The sequence below is a fragment of the Bos indicus x Bos taurus genome, chromosome 8 (assembly GCF_003369695.1).
Source record: "Bos indicus x Bos taurus breed Angus x Brahman F1 hybrid chromosome 8, Bos_hybrid_MaternalHap_v2.0, whole genome shotgun sequence".
Taxonomy (NCBI): domain Eukaryota; kingdom Metazoa; phylum Chordata; class Mammalia; order Artiodactyla; family Bovidae; genus Bos; species Bos indicus x Bos taurus.
Window position 1 is genome coordinate 101,037,039 of NC_040083.1, and position 18,902 is coordinate 101,055,940.

Consider the following 18,902-nt stretch of genomic DNA (forward strand, 5'->3'; position numbering starts at 1 on the left):
CAAACTATGCGTGCTCCTCAGGTCAAATCCAGCCCACTAATTTTGTATGGCTTGCAAGCTAAGAATGGTTTTCACAAGAAAAAGAAAAATTTGTGGTGGAGAATGTAATATAAAATTTACCATTCTGAACATTTTTAAGTGTATTTTTTTTTCTCAGTTTCTTGGTTTGAGACCCCATGGACTGTAGCCCTTCAGGCTCCTCTGTCCATGGAATTTTCCAGGCAAGAATCCTAGAATGAGTCTCCATTTCCTACTCCAGGAGATCCTCCCAACCCACGGATTGAACCTGCATCTCTTAAACCTCCTGCATTCTTTACCACTGTGCCACTTGGGAAGCGATTTTAAGTATATGGTTCACATTGTTATGTAATAGATCTCTAGAACTTTTTCATCTTGGAAAACTGAACCTCTGTGCCCACTGAACAACTCCCTATTCCCCTCTCCCCCCAGACACTGGCAACCACAATTCTGTTTTTTATTTCTATGCGTTTGACAGTTTTAGATGGCTTATATAAGTGACATCATACAATATTTGTCCTTTTCTGAGTAGCTTATTTCACTTCATGTTCTCAAGGTTTATCCATGTTGTAGCATGTAATAGGATTTCTTTTTTTAGGTTGTATAATATTTCATTGTATGTATTTATCACTTTTTCTTAGATTGTGATTAATTTTATTTTTTAAGAAATTTACATTGGAGTATAGTTGTTTTACAGTGTTGCATTAGTTTCAGATGTACAGCAAAATGATCAAGCTATACATATTTATATATCTGTTCTTTTTTAGATTCTTTTCCCATATAGCTTATTAGAGAGTACTGAGTAGAGTTCCCTGTGCTGTACATAGGTCCTTGTTGATTATCTATTTTATATATAGTAGTGTATATATGCGGAGAAGGCAGTGGCACCTCACTCCAGTACTCTTGCCTGAAAATCCCATGGGCAGAGGATCCTGGTAGGCTGCAGTCCATGGGGTCGCTAAGAGTTGGACACGACACGACTGAGCGACTTCACTTTCACTCTTCACTTTCATGCATTTGAGAAGGAAATGGCAACCCACTCCAGTGTTCTTGCCTTGAGAATCCCAGGGACGCGGGAGCCTGGTGGGCTGCCGTCTACGGGGTCGCAGAGTCAGACACGACTGAAGCGACTTAGCAGCAGCAGCAGCAGTGTATATATGGGAGCTTCCCAGGTGGCTCAGTGGTAAAGAATCCACCTGCCACTGCAAGAGATGCAGGAAACTTGGGTTCGACCCCTGAGTCAGGAAGATCCCCTGGAGGAGGAAATGGCAACCCATTCCAGTATTCTTGCCTGAAAAATCCCATGGACAGAGTAGCTGGTCTGTGAGTCCACGGGGTCGCAAAAAGATGGACATGACTGAGTGACTGAGCACACACAAAGTGTATATATGTTAATCCCAACCTCCTAATTTATCCCCCACAACAGTTTTCCCCTTTGGTAACATAAATTTGTTTTCCAAGTCTGTTTTGTAAATGAGTTCATTTGTATCATTTTATTAGATACCACATGTAAGTGATATCATGTTCGTGTGTCTCTGTCTGACATTCACATAGTTGGTAATCTCTAGGTACATCCATGCAAATGGCATTATTTCATTCTTCCTTATGGTTGAGTAGTATTCCACTGTATATATGTACCGCAGCTTTATCCAGTCATCTGTCAGTGGACATTTAGGTTGTTTTCTAAATCTCTTGGCTATTGCAAATAGTGCTGCAAAGAACACTGGGATGCCTGTATCTTTTCGCATTATGGTATTCTCTGGATATACGCCCAGGAGTGCGATTGCTGGATCATACGGTAGCACTATTTTCAGTTTTTTAAGGAACCTCCATACTGTTCTCTATAGTGGTTGCACCAATTTACATTCCCACCAACAGTGTAGGAGGGCTCTTTTAAGGCATTTTTCACTGTCAAGGATTAGAAGACTCCCCAAAAGAAAACACAGACAAATGAGTGAACAGATTCAAGAGGGAAATGTGACAGCAACAGGACAACAGCAAACTTGTTTCAAATTTTCATTCGGATAACTAGAAAATACAGATTGTAGCCTGTTACTATTATATAGATTATTATAGATCACCTTTCAGTGAGAACCTTTGATGTATACACCTGACTCATAGGAAAACTTGTGTCCCAGAGTAAGTATAAGGAAGGAAGAAAGGAATGAAGGGAGAAAGGGGGAAGAGAGTGATAGAAAGAACGAGAAACAGAGGAAAGGAGTCAAAAAGAGGAAAGAAAAGAGAAATTACCCCAAATTTTGGAAGGCAAGGAGGCAAGATTCAGAGGCATTTCAAAACTGCCCTAACTTCTCGTGTCATAGAAGGAAATCTGTCCCAAAGCCCTTTTAGTTTGTTTTAAAGCAAAAACTTTGGGTGAAGGCAAATTATTATTTTTATTTATTTATTTCTTGACTGCAGAGCATGGCATGTGGGCTCTTTGGTCCATGGATCAGACCCACACCCCCTGCACTGGAAGACAGACTCTTAACCACTGGACCACCTGGGGAATCCCAAAGGCAAATTCTTCTCAGAATGCTCATGCTGTTGAGATTGAAGCGACCAGTGATACAGAGTTCATACATTATACAGTAACACTTTGTTAACATAAATTGCTACAGTATTTTTGTGTCTAGGTATTTGCTGAATGAAAAAAAAAAAACATAATTTAAATTGGGAGCCTCTCTGCAGTTCTAGTCAAGTTCGGGCAGAAGCTCTTTGAATCAGCCTCTGACGTGGCAAGACATTAAAGAATCAATCAAGAATTCATTGTTATTTGGTTAACCTTAACCAAAGACTTTTTTTAAAATCACCCTTGACTTCTTCATTTGTTTATTTTAAATTGTAAGTATATGAAAAAAAATGTTTATTTTTCTCATTGAAAACTATGGATGTGAAGGCTGGTTTGGCCTCTTACCTGCTTGCACCACTGGGTAAATCACATCTTTTCTCCAGATCATACAAATCTGTTCCTGTACCTGACAGAGTCGTGACACAATGTACACAGAGACAGTCTCCAACCTCAAAGCGAAAGCGTATGTGAAAGTGTTAGTTGCTCAGTCGTGTCTGACTCTTTGCAACCCAGGAACTGTGGCTCACCAGGTTCCTCTGTCTGTGGGATTCTCCAGGCAAGAACACTGGAGTGGGTAGCCATTTCCTTCTCCAGGGGAATCTTCCCCACCCTAGTCTCCTGCACTGCAGGCAGATTCTTTATTGTCTGAGCCACAGGGAAGCCTTCCAACCTCAAAGGTCTGTACAAGTAATTATAACATAGGCCCAAAGCGATCTGTGATAAAAACAGTCAAAACATGCCCGCTTTCTGGGAGAGGCAGGAACGGCTGATCCTATTCACATTTCCTCCATTTTCCCCTCCAGATCCACTCTCCAGCCGGTTCCTCACAAGTTCAGCTCCTTTCTCAAGCTTCTGCTTGGTTTGGGTGGGCCTGCTGCTTATTCTCCCTGTATTACTTAGGGGTGGCCGTGTCCTTCTAACAAAAACCCACAGCTCTTTCAGACAGCTGCTAGGCAACACCACCCCCCTTCCCCCTGCTCCCCTGACCCCTTTGGGCCCAAGAGGTCTTCCCAGGCCCCAGTTGGTTCCCCTTTTCCCTGCATGTTGCCCTTTGGGTGGGTAAGTTGTCTGACTCCTGCTTAGGAGGCTGTGAGCATGCATAGTCACTCAGCTGTGCTCAGTCCCTCAGTTGTATCTGACTCTTTGTGAGCTCAGGACTGTAAACTGCCAGGCTCCTCTGTCCATGGGATTTCCCAGGCAAGAATACTGGAGTAGGTTGCCATTTCCTTCTCCAGGAGATCTTCCTGATCCAGGAATTGAACTTGTGTCTCCTGCATCTCCTACATTTGCAGGCAGATTCTTTACCACTGAGCCACCTGGGAAGCCCAAGGTGGATAGAAAAAAAAACCTTTTTTTAAAGGTATTTTAGACAAATGGTTTAAATTAACAAAATCAGGAAAAGGAACCATTCCAAAGATATATGGATGCAAATGACATCTTGCCATGTCACCATTGTGGAGAAATATGTACACCGCATTTCTCAACCCACTTTGCACTCTGAACTGTGAACAAGGAAACAGACAGAAACCCAAGGTCCTCACCCCACATACTTCTTTTATTTACCCTGAACACTCTTACTGCCAAAATGAATGAATGCTGAATTTTTCCTGTAAGTTACCTACTCTTTGACATAACTCCATCCTTAGCATTTTTCAATGTTGAATTTTTTGCAAATTTGCAACATTCATGACTATCACAATCATAGTGACAAAATATATTTTTCCATTAAGAACATACCGAGTTGTAAACCTGGGAATGTTGGCAATCTTGTAATTTTCTTTTCATTTAAATGCCCAGTGTGTTTTTTAATGAGCCAGTCCTTTCAAAGTTTGTACTTTTTAAAAACAGTTTTATTGCAAACAATCTATGCTTTTTTCCTTTTTGATTCCAAATCATCCTTACACAGTAAGAACTCAAAATCCCATGTTTTAAATAAAAAGAGATAAAATTCTTGACTTTATTACGTAGGCATAAATATAGAGAAAAATTAAAATTTGGCTGAATAATTAAGGAGATTAAAGAGATGATGCTTATCTTTTAAATTAGTCATTCTTAAGGTTTGACGTCTATCAGAATCACCTGTGAAGCTTGTTAAAAATAAACATCAAGCCCCTTCCAAACCTGGAGGGTCAGAGTCTGCAGTGATCTAAATCATTACAGACTCTCCACCATTCTATATCATTATAGGATCTAATGTTCTCATCTAATCCCCATCTGAAATGGGGATAACCTTATAGAATTGTGAGGATTAATTGGGATAAGGTGTATAAAGCACTTAGAGCTGTTCTTAATGCACGGTAAGTTCTATAGGAGTATAGCTATTCTTATTTTTGTTCTGAGACAATTCGTGTTTCTGCTCGTCTTGCGAGCAGGGGCACTGACCACTTTTGTTCTGGCCCATTTTCTCCAGGATGTTTTTGTAGCAAATGGCCTTGGAAGATATAGGTTTAAATATATCTTCTGATCTGGTTTAAATATATCTGCTCTGGTCTCCCTCCAGAGCAGGGGGCAGGTTGCTTTTCTATCTAGTGGAATGATGTCTCCTTTTGGTATAAATGTCTTTTATAAAAGATTTGGGATCCCTAAGTTCAGAGCTTCTCAGCTGAGATGCAGATCCTCTGCAAGCATGGCATTCACACGGGCCCATCTGTCTTGTCTCTGTGAACTTGGGGTTGCAAAAGGAAATCAACATGGACGTGAACTGCATGCTGCTTGCTGTGCCATGAGTAATAAAGTTCTTCATCTCTGACCCAAGAATTTTGTGTTTTCTACCACCATCTGTGTGGCAGGCTAACCAGCTTGCAAAGGGAGGTAAAAATCTCAGGCCCCTCACAGTTCTGGATAATTCTACAGTACAGAACATGCAATTGTGTTTAAAGAAGTGCAATATGGCAAGCAAAAGTAATTTAATTAAAGTAATTTAAAAATAATTTCATGGAATTCCTTGGTGGTCCAATGGCTAGGACTCCATGCTTTCACTGCTGAAAAGAAGTAATTTTATTTTTCACTCCCATTTCTAGATGAATATTTGAAAGGATTCAATTCATAATTTTCTTATTAAACAACCACAGTACCATCCAATCTCTCCCACATGCAACTACAGTCCCCATCTTATCTTCTGGCTTGAAGGGTACTGTTAATGACTCTTGGAATCTAAATCCACCCAGCCATTATTCAAAACCACTTATCAGTGACCAAAGGGTATAGCCGCACAAGGTTTGAAGAGAATTTGCATTTCTGAACTTCCTCTGGGATATCAGTTGACTCCTTGTTCACTGTTCCAGCATGCAATGCACAGTTTGCAGCACCTTCCTCCAAAGCATCTCATTTCATAGCAAGTAAAGTTTTGTTCTGTTATTTCCTCAACCCACTCAATACCACTGACATCTTGATGGCTGACTCGTTCCTAAGAGAATATAGGCCACCCAGGAGAACATCTAGGAAAGTCTCCAGAGAAGCAAACACTACAAGAATTATGACTGGTACCAGCTCCAGAGGGCTTCCCTGGTGGTGCCAGTGGTAAAGAACCTGCTTGCCAATGCAGGAGACATAGAGACATGGGTTCCATCCCTGGGTTGGGAGAAGTCCCTGAAGAAGGGCACGGCAATCTACTCGAGTATTGTTGCCTGGAGAATCCCTTGGACAGAGGAACGTGGCTGGCTACAGTCCATAGCGTCGCAGAGAGTCAGACATGACTAAAGTGACTTAGCTCGCACGCACTAGCTCCAGAGGGAAATCCAAGTGGTGTACACTGCCAGTTCTCTACCACAGTTTACACAAAGTGGCCATGTCCAAAGCTGGAGGACAGTCACTTGGGTTATTTCAAAGGATGCAAATCCTCAGGCTGATGCCCTTTGAACCCATGGTATCTACTCTGTCTCTGACTATTCTTTGGCATGCCAAATTCAATGAAGGCATGTTAGATAAGAAGAGAATGTTATTCGGGAGAAGTTGGACTCACCATAAATCCCAGGACAGAGAGGAATGGTCGTGGGGATGGGACACTGTGAAGAGTCCTGGAGCATTGCTGTTCCAAGTGTGGTCCCTGGATCAGCAGCATCGGCATCAGCTGCAAGCTTGTTAAAGATTCAAAATCTCAAGTCTCACTTGAGACCTACTGATTCAGAAACAAGATTTTAAACAAGATCCATGGGTGATTCAAATGAACACTGTACAGTTTGAGAGGTATAGTGTTAAATCTTTCAATGTGGGGAAACCAGGGAAATCTAGTTCTGCTTTGTTAATGGTGATCTGGGTGGGAGGCTGTATGTGAGTGGGCACAAGGTCATCTAAATGGCCTCTGATACTCTCCTCATTCCACATCACTGTGGACTTGACTCCAGCATCCCAGGAAATGTCTCCCAGCTCCTGCCTAGCTTTTTTTTTTTTTAAAAAACATTTATGTATTTATTTTGGGGTGCACTGGGTCTTCACTGCTGCACATGGAATTTTCTTTAGTTGCGGTGAGTGAGGGCTGCTCTCTAGTTGCACTGCGCAGGCTTCTCACTGCATGGCTTCTCTAGTGAGGAGCATGGCTCTAGGGCACATGGGCTCAGAAATTGTAGCTCATGGGCTTAGTTGCTCTGAAGCATGTGGAATCTTCCTGGATCAGGCATCAAACCTGTGTCCCCTGCGTTAGCAGGCAGATTCTTAACTACTAGACCACCAGGGAAGCCCGTTGCCCAGCATTCTGCAGTCATGAAATCCAGGGTCTCTGCTTGCCATCTCCTTATCTTCACCTGATGCTTATTACTGCACACAATTCCACTTTTGCATCTCCTTACCTCCACATGGCCATGGGACAACCTCATTCTGCCTGTGTCCCACAAGCTCCAGGCTGGCCCTCCCTAATTCTGCATACGTGGGTGTGGGGTTTAATAGCAAGTTCCTGTTTCTCTTGTTGGATGCCATCTGACAGAGGATCAAGTGGTTGAATGGCATCACCAACTCGACGGACATAACTTTGAACAAGCTCCAGGATGTTGGTAATGGACATGGAAGCCTGGCTGCTGCAGTCCATGGGGTTGCAAAAAGTTGGACGTGACTGAGTGACTGAACTGAACTTAACTGAACCAACCTGTTTCTCTGCTCAATTACTGCATGCTCAGCTAGAAGCTTTGGCCAGGAAAAAATTATTCAGTAAGAAAGTGATCTATATTCTATGATCTTTCTGAAAGACTTGGGAGAAGAAACATCTCTTCATTGGATCCTCATAGCAGAGGATGAATGTTCTACCTGGACACATTTGGGAGTGCCTGTTTTGGGCGAGGCTGAAATGCAATGTTGGTATTTTTTACTAATGCTCTCAACCACACTTGTCAGGGTTGTTGAAAAGTCTCTTACCAAGAAAGGAATAAGCAATAGGGAGTTGGCAGAGCACAAAGCTTTTAATATCCTTATTAAAGATTCTTTATGGGATTTTTATTTATGTGCTTTTTTTTGCGGGGGGGGGGGGGTCATGCTGCATGGCTTGACGGATCTTATTTCCCCAGCCAGGGGCTAAACGGACCCCCAGCAATGCAAGTGCAGGATCCTAACCACCGGACTGAGAAGGAACTCCTTTATGTGCTCATCTTTCCCTGGTTTTGACATTTGGGCCTTTTATGACTATAATCACAGTGGACATTAATTTTTAGTCCACTTCAGTTAAGATTCCAACATGCCCCATAATAATTATTTCCTGGCAAATTCCTTCAGCTTCTTTGTTCATCAATTACCTTGGCATAAATTCCTGAATAAAAGCAACTACTGACTTTTGCATTTCTTCCCATGAACAGCTGAACATTGTGATGAACCACACAACTAGACTAGCTGGTTTTACTTTCATCATCACAGACAATGTGTATGCACACTCAACCCTGCCCAGAAACTCCAGGATTCTCCATTAAGCTTGATTTCTCACACATTGTGGCTACAACTTTATATTTTCATTTCTATTCTCACACCTCAGCCTTCAAGAGATACTCTTACCTTATGCTTCATTGAGAAAATAGAAGCCATTAGACTGGAGACCTTGTCTTTTCAAGGTCAAAGCTACCAACTTCTCTGCATCTACACCCACTTTTTCTTTTCTTCCTGCTGCTGCTGCTGCTGCTGCTAAGTTGCTTCAGTCGTGTCCGACTCTGTGTGACCCCATAGACGGCAGCCCACCAGGCACCCCTGTCCCTGGGATTCTCCAGGCAAGAACACTGGAGGGGGTTGCCATTTCCTTCTCCAATGCCTGAAAGTGAAAAGTGAAAGTGAAGTCGCTCAGTCATGTCCGACTCTTAGGGACACCATGGACTGTAGCCCACCAGGCTCCTCGTCCATGGGATTTTCCAGGCAACAGTACTGGAGTGGGGTGCCTTTGCCTTCTCTGTTTCTTCCTGCAATGATGGAGAAAGTGTCTCTCCTCCTACAAAAGGTTAATGTAATACTTGGATCTCAAATCTTCTAATGTTCTTAGACTTATTTGGATTGTTTCTTTTCTCCTGCATAGCCAACCACTTCTGAATCAACTTGAAGCTTTTCACTGCAAACAAAGAGACAGAAACTACCTGTAGACTAAAAGCTCCTCTGCCTGAGGTCTGGAGCCAGACACCTGAGTGGAGCTTATGCTAATCTCATGTCCTTAAGCTTCCCATGTAAAACCTTACTATGAAGAATCCTTATGAAATGGCTGTCTGCCTAACTCAGAGATTATTTAAATTAAAAGTAAATTTGTTAGCCTGCACATTGGAGATATTTTTTTGCAAATCTTTATCCTCCCTTTAAAAATGAAGCCAAACACCAGTGTTCAGATTGTATGTTTGGCTCAAAATCCTCTTAACCGCCATCCCATTTCGTGTATGCCAGGGGAATGGGCATTGGGACCATGTTTAGTTTCTCCTTTTGTCTGGCTTACCAATAAGAGAGTTTTATCTTCTCTTTGTAGATGTTTGGTTTTAAAAGTGATTCATTCAGGGACTTCCCTAGTGGCCCAGCGGCTAAGACTTTGCACTCCCAATGAAGGGGGCCTGGGTTCGATCCCTGATCAGGGAACTACATCCCACATGCCTCAACTAAGTGTTCACATGCTGGAACTAAAGATCCCATTGCCACAACTGAGACCCGGCACAGACAAAAAAATACATAAAAATAAATGTATATTTTTAAAAACTATGTCATTCATAAACCCTGAGGCTAAGAAGAATTGGAACCATTATAAATTGCAGAGTTTAGCCATTAGACACCTATACCAGACTGTGCAGGGGTGGGTAGCATTCTTTATGGATGATTTTGCAACTGATGTAACCTCTGATGGATCCACTGGAACCAACTGGAATGATGTGGAATCAGGATGGGTTCTCTCTAGACTCTCCGCTCAACCAGATTCTATCTTTGGCTCTCTAGTGGTCAGCAAGTAAGCAGCTGGCTTCTGTCTCCCTGATGACCTAGTGGGTCAAAGATATAAACCCACTAGGAGTGGACTGTGTGAGTTGTGTGATTTTTTCATTTGCTCCAAATAACAATGCTGGAGGAGTGGGAGAATTGTAAATGAGTTTCTCCATAGAAGTGACTGAGTGGGCTGAACAGCAAAGGGCAAGTGAGTACAAAAAAAGAAAAGCAAATATTTTCAGAATCTCCTCCCCACTCCATTCTTCAAGTGGATACCTGATAGAAGAGAAAGAAACAGATATTAACTCTTTTTAAAAAGGAAGCATATATCAAGGGAGCAGAAGAGAGGTTATACTCATACCAATCTGACAAAATTTATAAACAGGATTGGCAACAAAACTCATGATGCTCCTACAACATAAACCAACTCATTCACACTAGTAGACCTCTGTGCTAGAGACAAAACCAAAAGAAAGTTGAAGAGCAATGCTTGCTTTTAGTTAGCCACCCTCACCCTAGTTTAAAGTTTTAAAAATTAATCTTGTAGTATCAATTCCGTGCCTTATAAATACAGTGAACTTTAAAACACTGCAATATCCCAAAGTCATGTGTAGAATGCTTGTTTTTCACCTATTGATTTGTGAGTGGGTTGTGACTCTTGCTCACTGAATACAGTCAACTTTTAGGCCAAGCAGGTCAATGGAAGTATGAAAAAAGTATACTCAGTTTGAATGGAAAGACCTTTCAAAAGTCTTATACCCAGAAATTATAATAAGAGGTCTTCTCTCATTTCAGGTAAGTGGAGATTATAGCTACATGTGCACAGGTCTGTGAGTTTTGGTCAGCCAATCCGTAGTCACCCAGCACAGGTGTACAAGTGTCGGGTTCTCTCGGTGTATGAATTATGACAGTGAAGATCCATTAGGCTAAAATTTATGATTAGAGCAGTTTTTATCTTTATTGTTTGCCATTGCATATGTAGCCAAAGCCATTTCACTCCAAATTATTCTACCCAGATTATTTGCCTTGTAGGTTAATCAATTTAGTCATCATTCAGGAAGTACCCACTGAATGCTAATTACGTACAAGTCATTACGGAAATATAAAGAATTACAAGTCATGGCCTTAATACTTATTTACAGACATTTTTAGAGCAGCTTAGTTCACAACAAAATTGAGGGGAAGGTATGGAGATTTTCCATATGCTTTTTTCCCCACATACGCATAGTCTCCCCCATTATCAACTTCCCCCTATCAGAGTGGGACATTTGCTACAAATGATGAATCTACATTGACCCATCACAATACCCAAAGTGCTTAGTTTACATTAGGGCTCATTCATTCCTCTAAAGCATTCTATTTGTTAGGATGAACATGTAATGACATGTATCCATCATTATTATAATTATATATTATATTATATATATTATATATTATATAATTATATATTATAAAATACACAGTATTTTCATTGCCCTAAAAATCCTCTGTGCTTTGCCTAATCATCCCTCTCTCCCCCAACCCCTCTCAATCACTGATTATTTTTACTGTCTCCATAGTTTTGCCTTTTCCAGAATGTCATATAATTGGAATCATATAGTATGCAGCCTTTTCAAATTGGTTTCTTTCACTTAGTAATATGCATTTAAGCTTCCTCTATGTCTTGATAGCTCATTTCTTTTTAACCTTGAATTATATTCCATTGCCTGGATGTACCTCAATTATCTATTCACTGCAGGACAAACTTGGTGCTTCTAAGTTTGGGTAAGTATGAATAAAGCTCCATAAATGACCATATGCAGCTTTTTGTGTAGACACATTTGAACCCTTTGGGTAAATACCAGAGAGTTCAACTGCTGGACTGTATGATAAGAATATGTTTAGTTTTTTAAGAAATGCCAAACTATCTTCCTAAGTGACTGTACCTTTTTTGCATTTCCACCAGCAATGAATGAGAACTCCCACTGCTGAATTTGAGCACGGATGGATACATATCCATATGTATGGCTGAGTCCCTTTACTGTTCACCTGAAACTGTCACAACATTGTTACTTGGCTATACCCCAAGCTTAAAAAATAAAAAAAATAATTCTCACTAAAAAAAAAAAAACAAAACCATTGTTCCATGTCCTCCTCAGTATTCAGTGTTGTCAGTGTTCCGGATTTTAGCCTTCCCAATAGATGTGTAGTGATATCTCATTTTTGTTGCTTTTTGTTTGGTTGGTTGTTTTCGTTTCGGCATATGGGATCTAGTTCCCTGACCAAGGATGAACCTGGGCCCCACGCGTTGGGAGCATGGAGTCTTAGCCACTGGACCACCAGGGAAGTCTCCTCGTTGTCGTTTCCATCTGCATTTCCCTGATTACATATGATGTGGAGCACCTTTTCATATACTTACTTGCCATCTGGGTATGTTCTTTGGTAACGCTGGTGAAGGACAGGGAGGCCTGGGGTGCCGCGGTTCATGGGGTCGCAAAGAGGCAGACACGACTGGGCGACTGAACTGAAGTGAACTGAATGAGTCTCTTAAGATTTTTGGCCCATCTTTTAATCAGGCCTTTCCTTCCCTCATTGCTGAGTTTTAAGAGTTCTCCGTATATTCCAACAGTTCCTTATCAAGTGCATCTTTTGCAAATATTTTCTCCCCATCTGTGGCTTGTATTCTCATCCTCTGGACACTGTCTTTCACAAAGCAGAAGTTTTTAAATTTTAATGAAGTCCAGCTTCTCAATTATTTCTTTCATGAGTTGTGCTTTTGATGTTGTGTTGTTAAATTCGCCAACATACTCAATTGAGTCAGCTTTTTGATCTGTGATTTTAGTTTAAAAACATACATGCATTGCTGCATTTTTTTTATTTCGTTTGGAAAAGAAAGATTTTGAGACTTCTTGCATGTGCATGAATTAATTGTGCATGTACTTACACATTTGCAAATGTTGCTATAAATAAAGACTTTTCTTTTGGAGGGCTTCCCTGGTGGCTCAGCTGGTAAAGAATCTTCCTGCAATGCAGGAGACCTGGGTTTGATCCCTGGGTTGGGAAGGTCCCCTGGAGAAGGGAACGGCTACCCACTCCAGTATTCTGGCCTGGAGAATTCCATGGACTATATAGTCCATGGGTTTTCACAAAGAGTTAGGCATGACTGAACAACTTTCACTTTCTCTTTTGGAACAAGTATGTGTGTTTGGTCTGTGGCAAGTTAACATCAAATGGAATAAAGTTAAATTTATGGAAGTTTCAAGTCCATATTAATACTAGAAAATTAATTATATTCCATATGACTTCCCAATACTGTTTGTTGAAACTTAGAAATGCTGTAGAGATCAATCTCATTTACTAGAATCCAAAGGTCATCTGTGATTGAGTTGCTACTCATGAACTCTGTTTTAGGCTATATGTCTATTAACTCATGGAGGTCATTTAACTGAAGATTTTCTGTGAAGAAATCACTGTTTACTATGTTTATTGTTTTTTCTTTTATAGAACTCATAAAGAGATACAAGATTTTAAACCCTGGGCACACATAAATAATAAAATAGAATGGACTGGAATGGGTGAATTTAACTCAGATGACCATTATGTCTACTACTGTGGGCAAGAACTCCTTAGAAGAAATGGAGTAGCCATCATAGTCAACGAAAGAGTCTGAAATGCAATACTTGGATGCAATCTCAAAAAAGACAGAATGATCTCTGTTCATTTCCAAGGCAAACCATTCATTATCACTCTAATCCAAGTCTATGCCTCGAGCAGTAATGCTGAAGAAGCTGAAGTTGAACAGTTCTATGAAGACTTACAAGACCTTCTGGAACTAACACCCCAAAAAGATGTCCTTTTCATTATAGGGGACTAGAATGCAAAAGCAGGAAGTCAAGAGATACCTGGAGTAACAGGCAAATTTGGCCTTGGAATATAAAATTAAGCAGGGCAAAGGCTAACAGAGTTTTGCCAAGAGAACACACAGGTCATAGCAAACAACCTCTTCCAACAACACAAGAGATGACTCTACACATGGACATCACCAGATGGTCAATATCAAAATCCGATTGATTATATTCTTTGCAGCCAAAGATGGAGAAGCTCTATACAGTCAGCAAAAACAAGACCGGGAGCTGACTGTGGCTCAGATCATGAACACCTTATTGCCAAATTCAGACTTAAATTGAAGAAAGTAGGGAAAACCACTAGGCCGTTCAGGTATGACCTAAATCAAATCCCTTACGATTATACAGTGGAAGTGACAAATAGATTCAAGGGATTAGATCTTATAGAGTGCCTGAAGAACTATGGATGGAGGTTCATGACATTGTACAGGGGGCAGGGATCCATTTGATCCACAAGAAAAAGAAATGAAAAAGACAAAGTGGTTGTCTGAGGAGGCCTTACAAATAGCTGAGAAAACAAGAGAAGTGAAAGGCAAAGGAGAAAAGGAAAGATATACCTATTTGAATGCAGAGTTCCAAAGAATAGCAAGGAGAGATAAGAAAGCCTGCCTCAGTGATGAATGCAAAGAAAGAGGAAAACAATAGAATGGGAAAGACTAGAGATCTCTTCAAGAAAATTAGAGATACCAAGGGAACATTTCATGCAAAGATGGGCTCAATAAAGGACAGAAATGACATGGACCTAACAGAAGCAGAAGATATTAAGAAGAGGTGGCAAGAATACACAGAACTATATAAAAAAGATCTTCATGACCCAGATAACCATGATAGTGTGATCATTCACCTAGAGCCAGACATCCTGGAATACAAAGTCAAGTGGACCTTAGGAAGTATCACTATGAACAAAGCTAGTTGAGGGGATGGAATTCCAGCTGAGCTATTTCAAATCCTAAAAGATGATGCTGTGAAAGTGCTGCACTCAATATGCCAGCAAATTTGGAAAACTCAGCAGTCACCACAGGACAGGAAAAGGTCAGTCTTCATTCCAATCACAAAGAAAGGCAATGCCAAAGAAAGTTCAAACTACTGCACAATTGCACTCATCTCATGTGTAGCAAAGTAATGCTCAAAATCCTCCAACCCAGGCTTCAGCAATATGTGAACCATGAACTTCCAGATGTTCAAGCTGGTTTTAGAAAAGGCAGAGGAACCAGGGATCAAATTGCCAACATCCATTGGATCGTTGAAAAAGCAAGGGAGTTCCAGAAAAACATCTACTTCTGCTTTATTGACTCCTCCAAAGCCTTTGACTGTGTGGATCACAACAAACTGTACAATTCTGAAAGAGATGGGAATACTAGACCACCTTACCTGCCTCCTGAAAAATCTGTATTCAGATCAAGAAGCAACAGTTAAAACTGGATGTGGAACAACAGACTGGTTCCAATCAGGAAAGGAGTATGTCAAGGCTGTATATTGTCACTCTGCTTATTTTATATGCAGAGTACATCAAATGAAATGCTGGGCTGGATGAAGCAGAAGCTGGAATCAAGATTGCTGGGAGAAATATCAATAACCTCAGATACGCAGATGACACCAGCTTTATGGCAGAAAGTGAAGAAGAACTAAAGAGCCTCTTGATGAAATTGAAAGAGGAGAGTGAAATTGTTGGCTTAAAACTCAATATTCCGAAAACTAAAATCACGGCATCTGGTCCTGTCACTTCACGGCAAATAGGTAGGGAAAGAATGGAAACAGTGACAGACTTATTTTTTTGACTCCAAAATCACTGGAGATGTTTGCTCCTTGGAATAAAACCTACGACCAACCTAGACAGCATATTAAAAAACAGAGACATTACTTTGCCAATAAAGGTCCTTCTAGTCAAGGCTATGGTTTTTCCAGTAGTCATGTATGGATGTGAGATTTGGACTACAAAGAAAGCTGAGCACCGAAGAATTGATGTTTTTGAACTGTAGTGCTGGAGAAGACTCTTGAGAGTCCCTTGGACTGCAAGGAAATCCAACCAGTCCATCTAAAGGAAGTGAGTCCTGAATATTCATTGGAAGAACTGATGCTGAAGCTGAAACTCTGATACTTTGGCCACCTGATGCAAAGAATTGACTCTTTTGAAGAGACTCTGATGGTGGGAAAGATTGAAGGCGGAAGGAAAAGAGGATGACAGAGGATGAGATGGTTGAATGGCATCACCAACTCGATTGACATGGGTTTGAGCAGGCTCCAGGAGTTGGTGATGGACAGGGAGGCCTGGCGTGCTGCAGTCCATGGGGTCACAAAGAGTCAGACAGGACTGAGTGAGTGAACTGAACCGAATTGATAGGCTACATCTCAAATCTCCATGTTCAGTTATTTAATTTTGAACTTTGGACTAAAATAAATAGAGTCAAGGCCAGAGATTAGATAAAAAGGATGTTTTGGCTTCGGGGGTAATTGCTTAAGTTATTTAATATTTGTTGACACAATCCACCCAGAAGATTGTTCTGATTTATTGAACATGTTTTCACCTAAGCAGTTTAGCCACAGGAGGTAATAGATCTTAAACCTCATTCCTTGCCTGGGCTCTATTATAGTATGAAGTGAACCAATGAGTGATAAGTCTCCCTGCTTCTTCTGTTACAGTCTTGGGAAAGAAAGGAAGGAAGGAAGGAGTTCTGCTCTGTGGACAGGAGCTGTGGGGAAAAGTTACCAATGGGATACCCCCTGAGGCTGCAGTTAGTGGTACGTCCATTCCTAGTGGATCAAGACGCAGGGCTTTTCACAATCACTGGTGGATTCAATTAGCTGTTATTGTTTTCTTGTACTGCCCTTATCTGGTTTTGGAATCTATATTATACTAATCTCATAGAATGAGTAGGCAAATTTTGAAAATCTTTTTTTTTTTTTGTAATCACTTGTTCTTTTCAGGAGAGACAATGTGATGACTTTCAGTTTCCTTAATATTTATACAAGCACCACTTTTTGCATTTTATATATTTCTAGGAACTTTTGCATCCCATCTAACTTTCCAATGTACTATCTATTTGGTGGCCTTTAATATTTTATTCCAGATTCTATTTTATGGAGCTTTCTACAATGAGAGACAAGAGCATCGTCTACCTCTCTGAGTAGGGTGATTCTGTCCAGGATGTAGCATTCTTATGACTGGTCTTACCTGACCCTGACCTAGCCCTTCTGTAGTCCTCCCAGGCTGCCATCTAATTCTTCTTACCTTTCCTCAGACTTCTAACCCCAGCTTAGGCACCCTCCTTGAGGGCGCTGGCCATGGTTAATAACCAAAAGGAATAAAAAAGAACTCAAAGAGGTACACAGCAAAATAACTAGTAGATGCATGCCTAATAGGACAGGACTTCCTTCTGGGGTGATGAAAGGTCTAAGAACTAGATTATGGTGATGATTGTACAACACTGTGGAGCCACTTCATGCCATTGAAGCATGCACTTTAAAATGGCATTCCGGAAACTAATATAATTTTGCACGTCAATTATTCATCAATATTAAGTACATACATACATATATACATTGGGCTTCCCTGATAGTTCAGATGGTAAAGAATCCACTTGAAATGTAGGAGACCAGAGTTCAATCTCTTGGGTTGGGTAGATCCTCTGGAGAAGGAGCTGGCTACCCACTCCATTATTCTTGCCTGGAGAATTGCATGGACAGAGGAGCCTAGTGGGCTACAGTCCATGGGGTCGCAAAGAGTCAGACACAACTGAGCGACTAACACTTCACTTCAAAATATACATAATAAAATTTACTGTCTGAATCAGTGTATGTATATAAGTAGTGGGGAAACAGTGGAAACAGCATCAGACTTTATTTTTTTGGGCTCCAAAATCACTGCAGATGGTGACTGCAGCCATGAAATTAAAAGACACTTACTCCTTGGAAGGAAAGTTATGACCAACCTAGATAGCATATTGAAAAGCAGAGACATTACTTTGCCAACAAAGGTCCGTCTAGTCAAGGCTATGGTTTTTCCCATGGTCGTGTATGGATGTGACAGTTGGACTGTGAAGAAGGCTGAGCACCGAAGAATTGACGCTTTTGAACTGTGGTGTTGAAGAAGACTCTTGAGAGTCCCTTGGACTGCAAAAAGATCCAACCAGTCTATTCTGAAGGAGATCAACCCTGGGATTTCTTTGGAAAGAATGATGCTAAAGCTGAAACTCCAGTACTTTGGCCACCTCATGCGAAGAGTTGACTCATTGGAAAAGACTCTGATGCTGGGAGGGATTGAGGGCAGGAGGAGAAGGGGACGACAGAGGATGAGATGGCTGGATGGCATCACTGACTCGATGGACGTGAGTCTGAGTGAACTCCGGGAGTTGGTGATGGACAGGGAGGCCTGGCATGCTGCAATTCATGGGGTCACAAAGAGTCGTACACGACTGAGCAACTGAAATGAATGAATGAATCAATGAGTGTGTGTGTTAGTTGCTCAGTCATGTCCGACTCTTTGTGACCCTATGGACTGTAACCTGCCAGGCTCTCTATTTATGGGATTCTCCAGGCAAGAATACTGGAGTGGGGAGCTAGTCCCTTCTCCAGGGGATCTTTCTGACCCAGGGATCGAACCCAAGTCTCCCACACTGCAGGCAGATTCTTTACCACAATAAAAAAAAATTAATCTCAGACTTGGGGCAAGAGCCTCCTCTGAGTGTCTAAGGTCCTTATTTATTTACTTTCCCCTCAGGTGCAAGGGTAGTAGCTACCTTTTGCATTTACTATTTCTTTAAATTTTTTTCTTGTATATAAATGTAATATAAAATCTACCACTTTACCCGTTTTGAAGAGTGCACACACTTCTAGAGGTTATGAGCTGAAACTAAATTGTTGGCAGGGTTGGTTCCTTCTGGGCTTCCCAGGTGGCTCAGTGGTAAAGGCTCTGCCTGCCAATGCAGTAGATGCAAGAGACGTGACTTTAGCGCCTGGGTGGGGAAGATCCCCTGGCAACTAACTCCAGCATTCTTGCCTGGAAAATTCCATGGACAGGGAAGACAGCCCATAGGATCACAAAGAGTTGGATACGACTGAACGACTGAGTGACCGAC